This window comes from Rhinopithecus bieti, unplaced genomic scaffold, assembly GCF_001698545.2.
Source record: "Rhinopithecus bieti isolate Rb0 unplaced genomic scaffold, ASM169854v2 scaffold_62057, whole genome shotgun sequence".
In the NCBI taxonomy this organism is placed as follows: domain Eukaryota; kingdom Metazoa; phylum Chordata; class Mammalia; order Primates; family Cercopithecidae; genus Rhinopithecus; species Rhinopithecus bieti.
In genome coordinates, this window is record NW_016823572.1 from 131,531 (window position 1) to 147,600 (window position 16,070).

Below are 16,070 nucleotides of genomic sequence, written 5' to 3' on the forward strand. Positions count from 1 at the left end.
TCAGTGAAAGGCTGACCTTCCTCATTGGTTAAGAGAATACACCTAGTTACCTCCTGTGTTAAATGTATGGGCGTTCCTCTGTTTTGACTTTGTTGATTAGAACTTGAGTTCTTCGACACCTCTTGGTTACACTGTATTAATCTTAAGCACAGAGTGAGCTGCCTTGAACAATGGTGTTTTACAGCATTGCTTTCCCAAGGGGAGCCTTTGTTATTGAAAAAGAACTGATTCTGTTTACAGTTCATTTTAGACTTCCCTAATCTTCACTGAAGCTTAATTTATGGATTCAAGAATGTGTTTTGCTCACCTAGGAGTTGGGTTAGTTTGTTCTTTCTTCAGTACCCTAGCTTCATTTAAGAAAAAAATATCACTTCCGGCGTAGCCCATGGCGGCTAACGCTACTACCTAACCCGTCACAGCTGCTGCCGTTAAGAGCTGTGGACAAATGTATAGGATCAAGAATCCACATTGTGATGAAGAGTGGATAAGGAAATCGTGTACTCTTCTAGGATTTGGATTGACTTTGTCAATATTACTGGAAGATGTCACTGAGGTGAAAATCACACCAGAAGGAAGAAGGATTACAAATTAGATCAGATTTGCTAAATGGAAAATAATATAACAATCTGGGTTCCTGGAGGAGAAGGACCTGAAGTGTGAATGAGTTCCTTGACTTACGCTAGATTCTTTTGTCTTTTAATGACAAAAAAATGGAATTTTTTTCCCCACCTTCTAATTTTAAAATCCCATAAAGCTAAGTTTCGCCGTTAAGGGAAGTGCTTGAAGATGTGTACCATTTTGAAGTTAATCATAAATTATCTGGAAAAGAAGAAAAGAGCTGTCTTCTTTGGAGACGAAAATAAAGGTGTTTTTGGTAATTAAAAAAAAAAGAAAGAAAAAAAAGAAAAAGAAAAAAAATAACTGATTAATTTATCTCTCTGCCTTCCTTTTGGTGCATTTGAACACTTAATTAGCCATAGATGAGGATTTATTTATTTATTATTTTTTTCATTTTTATTTTTTGAGACAGGGTCTTGCTCTGTCACCCAGACTAGAGTGCAGTGATGTGCTTATGGCTCACTGAAGCCTCCTCCTCCAGGCTCAAGCCATCCTCCCACCTCAGGCTCCTGAGTAGCTGGGACTTCAGGCACGTGTCACTACGCCCAGCTCGATTTTATTTTTATTTTTTGTAGAGATGGAGTCTCACTTTGTTGCCCAGGCTGGTCTCGAACTCCTGGGCTCAAGCGATCCTCCCAAAGTGCTGGGATTACAGGCATGCTTACTGTGCCTGCTGTAGATGAGGATTTTAAGGAAAAGTTTATTTCTCAGTAAAACTCCAGTAGCTGAGACTTTAACAGTTTGACAAAGAAAAGTTTCACAAGTACCCTAGTTGAATAAGATGTTTTCCGGATAACGAAGAACTTGCTAAACATAAGATGTAAAAATCTTTATGCTCTAGATAGGGATGGGAAAAGGCCAGGCAGTAAAATATTTTAGGCTTTATGGCTCACAGGCAGTATCCTTGGCATATTCTTTTTTTATTTCCAACAGCCCCTTAAAGATGTAGAAATCGTTCTTCTCTGGGGAGTCCGGGGAGGCCCCCCACGCAACAGCAGGCTGCAGGCTGTAGTCTGCAGACTGCCTCCCTCCCTGCTTATCATGACCAGGGCTCCTTGGAGCAATGGCTGGTTCTCAAGCAGAGTAGGGAAAATATGAGGAGTGCCCGGAAGTAAGGAAGAATTGGAGAAAAAGGGAAGGATGGGGCGTGCCAAAAAGATCCGGGAGTCTCCTTAACAGAGCTCCCAGTGGACAAGGCTGGAACCATTGGAGCCACAAAATAAGTGATGATGACTTTGGATTACAGCCCGGAGAATAAATATCCATGAGTCCATAAGTATATACGTGACTGAATAAAATAAATAAGGGGAGGAGAGGGGACCAGTCTTCCTTAACAAAATTCTAAATAACGAATGTAGAAGAAACGAGGGAAATAGAAAATCACCTTCCAAACATCACAATAGTAATTGCTGTCGGCAAGATGTGTTGACAGATGCAGAAAACTGGTGTGCAAGACCTGAAGGAGAAACAGGCAGTTGCATAGCCTCAAAGTTTCTTCCCCCTGATATTACTAATTACTGGAGGGTTTTTAACCTGTGTGTACAGACTCTCTACCACTCCTCCCTCCAGGAAGTACAGCTTATGTTCCTTCCCTGTGGGCCAGCATTGCTCTCAAGGAATAGAGTATGAGAAGGGAAAGGTAGGCCTGCAGTGGTTTGGTGATGCCTGGTGGGAGCCACCTGGCCCACGGGATCAAAGGTCACCTCACCAGGCGGAGGTCATGTGCCCTGCTGTGCAAGCAGGACAGTTCACCCCACTGGAATTCTCTAACTACCTTGGTCTTATCCTGAGAAGACATTGGGTGGCCCCGGTTGAGAGACATTCCACAAAATAACTGACCGGCACTCTTCAAAAGTGTCAAGAGTTATGAAATGCAAGGAAAGACGAGAACCTGTCAGAGACTGGAGGAGCTGAGGGACACGTGGTGATTAAATGCAACATTGGTAGTTTGGATTGAATCCTGAAAAGAAAAAAGGACTAAAGTGGAGAAAACAGTAAAATCTGAATAAAGCCTGAAGTTCACTTCATAACATCGTTACTAGCGTTACTGTCCTAGTTTTGATCAGCGTACTGTGGTAATGTACGATGTTAGCATTAGTGGAAGCTGGGTGCAGGGTGTATGTGAACTCTCTGTATTATCTCTGTAACTCCTCTGTACATCTAAATTATTTCAAATAAACAACAGCTTCTTATCCTGGATGGATCATCAGTTTTTTCTTGAGCATTATTTCATTAATCCTTGCACCCATTTGTATGTAGAGGAAACTATTAATTCACTAATTAAAGTTGATTTTGGAATGTACATGTTTTTAATATTATTTATCTCTCTTTCCAGGGGAGGCGCCACCTGCTGCAGAAGTTTCCTCATCTTTTGTGATCCTGTGTGTGTGCAGTTTAATAATATTAATAGCGTTAATTGCAAACTGTGTATCCTGCTGTAAGGACCCAGAAATAGACTTTAAGGTGAGCACAGAGGGTAGGAACATTTAAAATGGTCTTCCAGTATGTTTTTCAATAGAATAACTGGATAGCACAGTCCTTTGGGAGCAGAGATCAGCAGATTTTTTTTCCCCTAATGGCCAAATAGTAAATATTTTCTACCTTAGTGAATATGTGGGCCATACAGACTCTAAAACAGCAACTCAACTCTGCCAGGATAGACACTGTTAACAAATGGTCATGGCTTTGTGCCAATAAAACTTTATTTACACAAATAGGAGGTTTGGATTTGGTGCACCAGCTGTAGTTTGCTGTGCCTCCATTATTGACAGTAAGCACTTGCCTGTAGTGAGTTGAGGTTTTTGCTGAGTGAAGAGTGAAGCGTGGTGATTGAATTTACTGTCCATAAGGCCTATGAGGAAGAGCAAGATGGTTGTTCCCCTCCACCCCCAAACTTCTGTAGGCTGGTGAATTTGTGGTCATTGAGATTACTGAGGCAAAGGGATCCCCCAGTGTGTTTTGTGAGAGAGGAAGATCATCGAAACCTCGAGTTCCCTAACAGGGAGGAGGAGGCTGCGATTGTAAAGTCCTGGCCAGGGAGGGTAATAGAGAAGATCTGGTTGTAGCAGCAGACGGTGGAATCAACCAGTGAAGCAGCCGGGAAGGCCTCTAGAACTTACTGCATGCCTGCTGGAGTGCATTCGGCCTGTGTAAATACTTGTCATAAAGGAATATGTGGGGGGAAAGAAGGAAGGAATGCAGGCGTGCAGAGAAAATGGTCCTTAATATTGCTCCCTGTTGACCGCACAGGACTGGCCCAGGAGTCTGGAGGGCCAGTGGTTCAAATTGAGGGAAAAAAAAAAAGGTCATCTTCTGGCTAAAGCCTTGTTTTCCCTGGACATGGTGCCCTGGTCTTTAGAACTTCATGGCTGTTTGTGTGTGCTGTCTTTACCCCGAGGCTTCTGGTAGCCCTGAGGAGAAACAGAGATGCGCTGTTTTCTTGGGTCAGCACTGGCCATATACACACAGAGGGCTGAGAACACAGGAGGGCGGTCGGAAAACACTAGTGGAGATCAGTTCCTTTAGAAGATTTTGCCCCAGACCTGTAGAGTTTTACTCACAGCAATCAGTCCCTAGGCCTTAGAACCCCTACAGATACTGCTGTGGCACCTGCTGACTGCACTAGTAGTAGGGGCACAGTTGTAGGTGGACAGTTTGTGTCCCTTGCTTGTTAGTCTTGCTGTGGGACTTTGCACAGAAACCTGGCCATTTCAGGACACAGATAAAGCCTGATCAGTGTTGCTGATACCAAAATCTAGTCTCCATCTCACATTTCATGATGCCTCGTTCTTGCCTTAGATCATGCAAAGCTTTTTGAATCTCAGGATTGAATGCGGGAGTTCATTTGAGAGCCAGGAATCTGTGTTGTTACTGAGCTTCCCCGGTAATGCTGGCACAGGGGCCGCAGTGTCTTAGAGCACTCTCCAGCTCTAGAGTCTGTGTGACTGTATAAGAGTATTTCCATCTGTGATTTGTTGCTGTGCAGTTTTAGAGCTGATGGTCCATGGAAGTCATTTTACAGACCAAGAGGGTACAGTCTGGTAACACAGGTGACTTGCCCACGTTCATCCAGACAGCCAGCGGCAAAACTTTAAAAGTGACCCAGGCTTATCTCATTTTTCTTCTTCTTTTTTCAGACAGGGTCTCTCTCTGTCACCCAGGCTGGATCACACTTCACTGCAGCCTCAACCTCCCAGGCTCAATCAATCGTCCCACCTTAGCCTCCTGAGTAGCTGAGGTTACTGCAGGCACACGCCATCATGCCTAGCTAAGTTTTGTATTTTTTGTAGAGACGGGGTTTCACCATGTTGCCCAGGCTGGTCTTGAACTCCTGGGCTCAAGTGATCCTCCCGCCCCTGCCTCCCAAAGTACTAGGATTACAGGCGTGAGCCACCGTGCCTGGCCATTTTTCTTATTTTTATACGTTACCTGGTCCGAATCTTGAGAATCATCTGTTGGTATATCTAGTGGTACGTCATGCTGCTGCCAAATTTTGAATGGCATTGTTTTAAGGTAGGAACGATGGACAAAATCATTTTATAGAGAGAGCCCTATTTAGAAATGTCCAAAAGAAAAATTGAAGGATTTCCTCTTGTTCAAAAATACCCTCCCAGACTGAAGTTACGGTACCTCATTTTTCTTGCTTCCAACTCCATCAATACAAATAGCAATAATGTCCTTTAATGCATTGGAGAACATATATGAGAATAATGTCTTCTCACATGCATATGGAGACACAAGTGTTAGAGAAATCTACCATTGTAACTTTTAGTTTTTTTCTTGTATTGGATTGCGGGGCTAGGAGAGGTGGTAGAAAAAATGAAAATAAAAGTTCATAGACCGTTCAGTGGAGAACAGTCTTGTTCGCTGATCTGTTCCCAGCTTCTGTTGCAGTGCCTGGAGGGGTGGTACATGTTAATTATCTGAACAAATGATTTGATGAATGACTTGATAATTGGCCATGTCTATGGTAAATTGACATGGATATTAAGGTATACCAGTTCACCAGAATGGTGACAGGAAGAGTTGCGATAGCTTCCCACCAAACGTCATGTAAAAGGTTTCCACAACTTTATTTATTTATTTATTTTTTGAGACAGGGTCTCGCTCTGTCACCCAGCCTTGACCTCCCAGGCTCAGGCAATCCTCCCTCAGCCTCCTGAGTAGCTAGGACTACTCCAGTACTCCCACGCCACCACACCTGGCTAATTTTTAAAAATTATTATTTGTAGAAACAGGGTCTTGCCATGTTGCCCAGGCTGGTCTAGAGCTCTTGGGCTCAAGTGATCCACCTGCCTCAGCCTCCCAAAGTGCTGGGATTACAGGCATGAGCCACTTCCCCTGCCTACATCCAGAGTTGTAAAGTTGTCATCTTTAGAAAGCCAGTTTTTTTAAGTGACCTTTGTGGGTCAGATCCTGGTGGTTTTTTTAGCTAATTTAGTAATGTTTCCATTGTTACACTTTTCAGAGAAATAGAACTCACTTAAAAACATCTTTTCTGAGTCTTACAACATTTATTTTAATAGAAATCACATTTCAATTAGAAATGCATATACAACTTTAAAATAAAAGGATTTATTTTGATTCAGTAGGCAAATAATCATGTCACAAAAGTAGTAATTTTAAAATAATTGCTTGGGCAGGCTCGGTGGCTAACACCTGTACTCTTAACACTTTGGGAGACTTAGACAGGAGGGTTGCTTGAGCTCAGGAGTTTGAGACCAGCCTGGGCAACATAGACTCTGCCGCTACAGAAAAAAAAAAGAATCAAAAAATTAGCTGAGCGTGGTGATGCATGCCTATGGCCCCAGCTACTCGGGAGGCTGAGGTAGGAGGCTCGCTTGGGCCCTGGAGGTCCAGGCTGCAGTGAGCCATGATCATGCCACTATGCTCCAGCCACTGTCCAGCCAGGCAATAGACCAAAACCTTGCCTAAAAAAAAAAAAAAAAAGAATTGCTTAAACTGTAGGGTCATTTAAAAGTAAATTGTTAAGCCTAGAAGAGTATTTTCGTGTAAATTCCATTGCATTTAACTTCAAACTAACAGTTTTAAAAGTTACATGAAATATGTATAATTTATTTTCCTGTCTTACGTATTCTGCTGTTTGGAGTCAGAGAACACAATTACATATGCTTTTTACTTAACATTAAGTACAAACTGGAAAAAAAAAATTGTGGCAGCAAGTTCCAAATGAGTGCATAAATATGTTCCTATTTTAAGTGTTAGCCAATGGTTTTTTAATGCTTGCTCTCTTTCATTTTAGGAATTTGAAGATAATTTTGATGATGAGATAGATTTCACACCACCAGCAGAAGATACCCCCTCTGTTCAGTCCCCAGCAGAGGTCTTCACACTTTCAGTACCAAATATTTCACTCCCAGCTCCCTCGCAATTCCAGCCTTCTGTAGGTAAGACCGTACAGCCCAATGCCGCATTTTCATGAGTTGTTTCTGAGATGTGAGAGTGGGAGCCTAGCTATCATAAATATTGGACTGCCCATCTCCTCTTTGGTTTATTTCTCTTCCTTCTGCTCCCAGTGAAGCTGAATTCTAGTGGTCAGGCCCATTGTATCCCTGCAGTAGCGTTGTCTTCTCCTTTCTGGACCCTGGGTCTGGTATGAGAATAAAACACATCTCTTTGATTCATTAACATTGAACACCTGGACAGAACTGCCAGGCTCTGTTCTGGAGCTGGTTTCTCTGCTAGTTCTGGCTACGGCTCACCTTGCTGAGTAGGACACTGCTGGCTTCCACTTGGATGCCCCGCGTTTGGGTAGGAGAGGAATGTTTGGATATGTTAATCAGATTGACTTTTCTAAGCTTCTTCAGATAGAGGTTTGATTCTATGTTAATTGATGTCTTGTGAAAAAATAGAATGTGACTAGAGTTTTTTTTAGAGTTTGAAATTTAAGCCCTTTTAGAGTTAGAACTTTTGTGGTCTTAAGAAATTCTTATTCTGCGATTAAAATAATACCTTTTAAAAAATATTTTAAGCTTTTGCTTTGACAAAAGAGGTAGGTTCAAGAAGTAGGGTTTTCTGAGATTGCCGCAAGAAGGCTATGTAAGTCTGTAGGTGCTAGGACTACCTTTGCCGGTGTGACACACATTGTGGGCTCTGCTTAGGGCAGAATAAACCCCTGAACTGATACCACTGCAGGCAGGCATGACTACAAGAACAAACCAGATGGAACGTAACATAGCTGGTGCAATTCATTTAAATATTTGTAAAGTAAGAATATATTTAAATTTATAGATTTTGCAGCCTTAAAAAAAAAACAACCTGAAGTGTTTAGCTTTAATTGCTGTAAATAATAATACCCTTACTCCAACCAAAATAATGAAGTTTAGAAGGAGGTCTAATATATTCTTGGGATAACTTAAGTATACTTACTCTAAATGGAAATATTTTATCATTGCTTGTTTGATAATTTGCTTTCCTTTATACTTAAGAAAAACCTTTAGAGCCTTCTCAGAGCTTTTACAGGCCCATAGTCGATCACCCGTGGATTCATTTCACGTAGCTGAATTCCAATTCAGATCAGATTAAGTGGAAAAGGGAATTTTCTGACACATGGACCCAGAGTGTAGGAAGAGCAGGGGTTCAGCTGACCTTGGAGACAGCTAGAACCAGGGCCTGGAACACCATCAGCATTTTAATTCATTTCTGATTCTCTCTTCTCTTTGCATATCTGCTGAATCTCTCAGGCAGCTTCTCTGCTCAGTAGGGAGGTTGGCTGCCAGCAGCTCCACACTCATTCCCTTGTAGTTTTAAAGCCATAGAGGAAAGGAGCTTCTTTCTCTCTCTCCTCAGGCCAGAAAGAAAACCCTTTGGAGGGACATTCTGGTTGTCTTCACCTAAGTCACAGGATGCAGAGCCATCACTGGTCAGGAAGGTGGGGACAGACAGACAGCTTCTCTTCAGGATCTACTGGGGATGGATGGGAGCACAGTCAGATGTGGGCAGAAAAGAAATTATGGTGACCTGGGCAGCCATTGTAATTTTGTTTATATACATACCCCTTTCTATACCCTAATATCCCTCTTCATAGGAAGAAATTTTAAATTTCTCTGCATAGAATACCCTCAGAATATTTTTATCATCTTGGGATATGAGAGGCCTTTCCAAGCATGCATCAAATCCAGAATCCATAAAGGAACATACTGCCAAATCTGATATACAAAAATGAAATATTCTGTATAGAAAAAGACACCACACGCAGATTGACAGAGTCGCAAAAAATATTTGTAAACTACAAACAGGATTAAAAGCGGTTACATATTAAGAGTACAAACAAATCTGGGAGAAAAAGTAACACGCTACTAGAATAAATAAGCTGAGGACATGAAAGGAGAATCTCAAATGGTCAATAATTGTAGTAACCTCGTTACTAATTAAAGAAGTGCAGACTTAAGCTGATAGCAGATAAGTAAAGACGAAAAGAAATGATACCAGGTAGTGATGGGCGAGCATGTGGAGGGCAGCAGGCAGTCTCATCCACTATGATTAGTGCAACTATAAATTGCTGAAGATGTTCTTTCTGGAGGGGTAGTCTGGCAACAAGTATCAAAATATGAGATATGTTGACTCTTGATCGAGCAGTTCCACTTTTAGTAATTTATCTTTAGGAACTAATTGGGCAAGTGTGCAAATATGCATGTACAAAGGAATTTATTGCAGCGTTGTTTGGCAGGGTAAGATGGAAACAGATTAAATGTCTGTCAGTATGTGATTTGCTAAATTATAGTCAATCGATACAGTGGAGATTTATGTGTTCCTGTAAAAGGATCAAGGTGAACTGTATTTGACTATGAAAGATATTTGTGATATATTACATGAAAAAGATATACCACATACTCACAAGCAAGTCTACAAGCTCTACCGTTATTTTTCTTTTTTTAAATGTATTTTATTTTTTGCATAGATAATATATTCACTTGGTTCAAAAACCGTAACATTACAAAAAGTATATATTGAGGCCGGGCACGGTTGTTCGTGCCTGTAATCCCAACACTTTGGGAGGCCAAGGCAGGTGAATCATGAGGTCAGGAGATTGAGACCGTCCTGGCTAACACGGTGAAACCCTTTCTCTACTAAAAATACAAAAAAAAATTAGCCGGGTGTGGTGGCGGGCGCCTGTAGTCCCAGCTACTCAGGAGGCTGAGGCAGGAGAATGGCATGAACCTGGGAGGTGAAGCTTGCAGTGAGCTGAGATCCGACCACTGCACTCCATCCTGGGGGACAGAGGGAGACTCTGTCTCAAAAAGAAAAAGAAAGAAAAAAGAGTATATATATTGGAAGGTCTCCCTGTGGTATTTAAATCTGACCTGTTTTCCACCGCTGCCTTCCCTAAGTAACAGCTGCACTTTTGGTTCTTGTTTTTTCATACACCTTTCCAGAATTTGTTGATGCAGGTATCTCCCCTCACTCCCATTTACATTTACGTTAAATTTTTTTTTTCTTTTGAGACAGAGTAATTCTTTTTGTTTTTTAAAAGACTTTTTGTAGAGAAGTTTGAGGTTCACAGGAAAATTTAGAGGAAGGTAGGTACAGACATATCTATATGCCCCCACCCACACATGTGCATAGTCCTCCTCTTTTTTGTTTTTTTAACTCAAAGGTGTCATGGTAAATTCATTATTCTGCATCTTGCCTTTTTTGACTTACCAATGTACCTTGGAGATCTTTCCATATCATTAAAGCGTATGTATTCTTGCTTCTAGGTTCGTACTATGTAGATTGTATAGTTTAGCACAGTTTTTTTTTTTTTTTTTTTTTTTTGAGACGGAGTCTCACTCTGCCGCCCAGGCTGGAGTGCAGTGGCCGGATTTTAGCTCACTGCAAGCTCCGCCTCCCGGGTTTTACGCCATTCTCCTGCCTCAGCCTCCTGAATAGCTGGGACTACAGGCAGCTGCCACGTCGCCCGGCTAGTTTTTTGTATTTTTTAGTAGAGACGGGGTTTCACCGTGTTAGCCAGGATGGTCTCGATCTCCTGACCTCGTGATCCGCCTGCCTCGGCCTCCCAAAGTGCTGGGATTACAGGCTTGAGCCACCGCGCCCGGCTAGCACAGTTTTTTTAAACAGCCCCCTGTTGATGGATATTTGGCTTGTTTCTAATGTGAAAACAAATAAAGCTTGTATCTGTGTTGTTTTGCAGGTGGTTGTACTGGTATCTATAGAATACATTTCTTAAAGTGGGTCAAAGAGTGCATGTGTTTATAATTTTGATGGGTCTTGCCACCTTACCCTCTGCAGGAGTTGTACCAATTTATATTCCTGCCAGTTGAGTATCTAATGGATAATGCCTTTGCTTTTGAAGCTGAATTGGTATCAATTCAAACTAGATTGTTATAAATTTAGGATGCTGACTGTAATCCCCATGGTAACCACTAAAAAATTTACAGAAAGGGAAATGAAGAGGGAATCAAAATGGTACACTAAAAAAAAAAAAAGAAAAAAAATCACACATATACAAAAAAGGATTTTTTGATGAACAGGGTTCCTGATTTTAATATGGTAAATTTTATAGTTTTTTTTAAGAGTTTGAAATTTAAGCCCTTTTAGAGTTAGAACTTTTGTGGTCTTAAGAAATTCTTTCTTATTCTGTGATTAAAATAATACCTTTTAAAAAATATTTTAAGCTTTTGCTTTGAGATTTAGATATAAAACCCATCTTGAGTTGATTTTTGAGGATGGTGTTAGGAGGAAATCCAACTTCAGCTTTCCTTATAGATTGCTGTGGTTTTTCAGCTTCATTCATTCACTGATCCTGCCTTTTCTCTCTGCCTCCATGTGTGTATGGTTCTATTTTAGGCTTTCTATTCTTTGTCATTAATTTGTTTATTTCTTGTCCCAATATCATTCTCTTAATCATAATCATGTCATAATAACGTGAATTGCAAATATTTCTCAAATTCTGTATATTCTCTTTCACTCTCTTGATAGTGTCCTTTGATGCATAGAAGTTTTCCAATTTAATTTTGATGAAGTCCAGTTTATCTGTTTTTTACTTTTATTGCTTGTGCTTTTTGTGTCATATTTAAGAAACTATTGCCAAATCCCTGGTCGTGAAGATTTGTCTTTCTGTTGTCTTCTATGAGTTTTACAGTTTTAGCTCTTGCTCTTTGATGAATTTTGATTTAATTCTTTTATATGGTGTGAGGTAAGGATCCACCTTAATTCTTTTATACGTAGATATCCAGTTGTCTCAGTTAACAGGGTTTGAGAGACTGTTCTTTTCCTATTGAATTGTCTTGGAACCCTTTTTGAAAATCAGTTTACCATATTTGTTTGCGTTTATTTCTGGACTCTCGGCTGTATGTCCAGCTTGATACAGACTCTTGATCTGTATGTCCGTCCCTATGCCAGTACCACACCATTTTGGTTACTGTAGCTTTTGTTTTATAGTAAGTTTTGAAATCAAGATAAATGAGTCTTTGTTTTTCTTTTTCAAAATCCTTTTGCCTATTTGGGATTTCTTAAAATTCCAGCTGAATGTAAGGATCAGCCTTCGTATTTCTGTAAAACAGGCCACTGGGATTCTGATAGTTTTTTTTTTTTTTTTTAAGTCTAGTGAACCAGTGGGAGTGGGAGAAGGAACAAAATAATCTGTAGTGGTTGTAATCAAGGAAAAAATTTTTGATATACCATTTTGCTTCCCTTCTTATTCCCTTTGGATTATATTTTTAGATATTTTCTTAGGGATTACAGTGATTACAATTAACATCCCCAATTGATAACACTTTTGAATTGATAACAGCTTAGGTTCAACAGCACACAAACTCTGCTCCTGTACAGCTCAGTCCCATCCCTTTATGTTGTTGTCACAAATTATATCTTTATACATTTTGTGCCTATTAACACAGTTATAATTTTTTTAATGCATTCGTATTTTAAATTGTGTAGGAAATAAAAAGAGGAGTTAGACACCAATAATATAGTAATAATGACTTTTGTGTTTACCTATATAGTTACCTTTACTGGAGATCTTTATTTCTTCAGATGGCTTTGAGTTACTGTTTAGTGTCCTTTTATTTCAGCCTGGAGGACTCCCATTAGCTTTTGTTGTAGGGCAGGTATACTGGCAGCAAACTCCCCAAACATTTGTTTATCTCAGAATGTCTTAATTTCTCCTTCATTTTTAAAAGATAGTTTGGCCAGATATATAATTCACAGGTATTTGCTTTCAGCATTTTCTCTGTGTCATCCCACTGCCTTCTAGCCCCCACGGATTCTTTTGAGTAATTGGTTGTTAATCTTATTGAGGATCCCTTGTACGTGATGAATTGCCTTTCTCTTGCTGCTTTCAGGATTCTCTCTTCGATTTTCCATAGTTTGTCTCTCAGTGTGAATCTCTTTGAGTTTATCTTACTTTTTTTTTTTAAAGTCTCGCTTTGTCACCCAGGCTAGATTGCAGTGGTGCAATCACGGTTTACTGCAGCCTCGATTTCTGGGCTCAAGTGATCCTCCCACCTCAGCCTCCCAAGTAGCTGGGACTACAGGTGCATGCTACCACTCCTGACTAATTTATTTTTAATTTCTTATAGAGACAGAATCTCACTGTGTTGCCTAAGCTGGTCTCAAACTTCTGGGCTCAAGCAGTCCTCCCACCTCAGCCTCCCAAAGTGTTGGGATTACAGGCATGAGCCCCTGTGCCTGGCCAAGTTTATCTTACTTGGAGTTTTTTGAATGTGTAGATTCATGCCCTGTTTCCTTTTCTCTCTCACCTCCTTCTGGGACTCTAATGGATAATATGTCTCTTGGTTTATTTGACGGTGTCCCACAAGTTCCTTGGGCTCTGTTCCTTTTTCTTCATCCTTTTTCCTTTCTGCTTTTCAGACTAGATAACTTCATTTGATCCATCTTTAAGTTCACTGATTCTGTTCACCCAAATTTGTTGTTGAAACACTTAACTGTGCTTTTCAGGTCAAGCTTCTAGAATTTCTAGAGAAATTCTTCTCTATTTTGGGGAAATTCATTCTCCTGGTTTCCTTTGGTTCTTTGTCCATCATTTCCTTTAACTCTCTGAACATACTCACTACAGTTGATGTAAAGTCTTGTCTAGGCCGGGCATGGTGGCTCACGCCTGTAATTCCAGCACTTTGAGAGGCCAAGGTCAGGAGTTCGAGACCAGCCTCGCCAACATAGTGAAACCCCATCTCTGCAAAAAAATATAAAAATTAGCCAGGTGTGGTAGCTTGTGCCTGTAGTCCCAGCTACTCAGGAGGTTGAGGTAGGAGAATCACCTGAACCCGAGAGGCAGAGGTTGCATTTAGAAATTGCACCATTGCACTCCAGCCTGAGTGACAGAGTGAGACCCTGTCTCAAAGAAAAAAAATTAGGCCAGGTGTGATGGCTTATGCCTGTAATCCCAGCACTTTGTGAGGCCGATGTGGGTGGATCACATGAGGTCAGGAGTTCGAGACCAGCCTGCCCAACATGGGGAAACCCATCTCTACGAAAAATATAAAAAAAGTTAGCCAGGCATGCTGATGCTTGCCTGTAGTCCCAGCCACTTGGGAGGCTGAGGCAGGAGAATCACTTGAGCCCGGCAGGCAGAGGTTGCAGTGAGCCAAGATTGTGCTGCTACACTCCAGCCTGGGTGACAGAGTGAGACTCAATCTCAAAAAAAAAAAAAAAGAAAAGAAAAAAATTAATTTAAAAAAATAAAGTCTTGGGCCAGGTGCAGTGGCTAATGCCTGTAATCCCAGCACTTTGGGAGGCCAAGGCAGGCAGATCAATCGCAAGGTCAAGAGATTGAGACCATCCTGGCTAACACGGTGAAACCTTGTCTCTACTAAAAATACAAAAAATTAGCGGCTGGGCGCGGTGGCTCACGCCTGTAATCCCAGCACTTTGGGAGGCCGAGGTGGGTGGATCACAAGGTCAGGAGATCGAGACCACAGTGAAACCCTGTCTCTACTAAAACTGCAAAAAATTAGCCCAGCATGGTGGTGGGCGCCTGTAGTCCCAGCTATTAGGAGGCTGAGGTAGGAGAATGACATGAACCTGGGAGGCAGAGCTTGCAGTGAGCCAAGATCGTGCCACTGCACTCCAGCCTGGGGGACAGAGCGAGACTCCGTCTCAAAAAGATCAATCGCAAGGTCAAGAGATTGAGACCATCCTGGCTAACACGGTGAAACCTTGTCTCTACTAAAAATACAAAAAATTAGCGGCTGGGCGCGGTGGCTCACGCCTGTAATCCCAGCACTTTGGGAGGCCGAGGTGGGTGGATCACAAGGTCAGGAGATCGAGACCACAGTGAAACCCTGTCTCTACTAAAACTGCAAAAAATTAGCCCAGCATGGTGGTGGGCGCCTGTAGTCCCAGCTATTAGGAGGCTGAGGTAGGAGAATGACATGAACCTGGGAGGCAGAGCTTGCAGTGAGCCAAGATCGTGCCACTGCACTCCAGCCTGGGGACAGAGCGAGACTCCGTCTCAAAAAAAAAAAAAAAAAAAATTAGCTGTACGTGGTGGCGGGCATCTGTAGTCCCAGCTACTCAGGAGGCTGAGACAGGAGAATGGTGTGAATACGGGAGGTGGAGCTTGCAGTGAGCTGAGATCGTGCCACTGCACTCTGGCCAGGGCGACAGAGAGAGACTCCATCTCAAAAAATAATAATAATAAATTAAAAAAAAAAAAGTCTTGTCTAATAATTAGTCCAATATCTGTTTTCTCAGCGACAGTTTCCGTTCATTCGTTTTTACCTGTGAATGGGCCACATTTTTGTTTCTTTGCATGTTCATAATTTTTTTTGTTTGAAACCGGACATTTTGAATAATGTGATGTGCAAAAGAGAAGTAGTAGTAAAGAAAGAAAACAAAAAATATTGTCTAGGTCTTTGCAGATTGGCTCTGTTAGGGCACTCCTTCAACACCTAGCCAGGCCGTTTATAACCCTGCCTTAGCCTTCACTTCCTTCTTGTATTGGGCCTGGAGACCAGCCCCAGCTGAAAGCCTGTGTTCTTCTCAGCCTTTCTGAGCACACATCCTGCCCTGAGCATACACGTGGCTATCTAGGTTCCCTTCTACACAGGAGCTTTCCAAAGCCCCCTTTCTCCTCCAAAATCTCACTCCCCAGCTCTTCTGCCAAAGCTTTCAGCCTGTGTACTGTTGGCCTTGACTGTTACTTTTTGCCCTAGGTGGCAGTAGCTTGTTCTCATTTGCCTTTTGCTGTTTTCGAGGAATATGTGACCACTCCATCCTGATAGAATTGTGAGTTTTGTGAAACCAAAAGAAACCACTTGTGGCAGTTCCTCAGGGCAACCCTAGTTAGGTCAAGACAAACATAGTTCCTTGGGAATAAGGTCCACTGTGCTTCCTGTGGATCCTGGTACCCACCTGGGAACACAGGTCATCTTTAAGACTGAGGCTGCACTGAGGAGGGAGATTGGGGAAGCAGGGTAAGTTAAAGCTACAAAGATGTTCTACCCTGTGTCAGTGGACTTTCTCCTGGC

At 41.7% G+C, this 16,070-nt stretch overlaps 1 protein-coding gene and 1 pseudogene across 1 annotated transcript in view; both read left to right on the forward strand.

Annotated features, from left to right (window-relative positions):
* Positions 1–385: 385 nt before the first annotated feature.
* On the forward strand, positions 386–660 carry LOC108521685 (U6 snRNA-associated Sm-like protein LSm5 pseudogene; annotated as a pseudogene).
* Positions 661–2,954: 2,294 nt separating this feature from the next.
* Positions 2,955–16,070, forward strand: part of LMTK2 (lemur tyrosine kinase 2) — a 76,057-nt gene continuing 62,941 nt past the window's right edge. The window contains exons 1-2 of the mRNA XM_017861646.1: positions 2,955–3,081; positions 6,881–7,025. The gene's annotated coding sequence lies outside the window, so the exon portion shown is untranslated. The remainder of the gene's footprint in view (positions 3,082–6,880; positions 7,026–16,070) is intronic.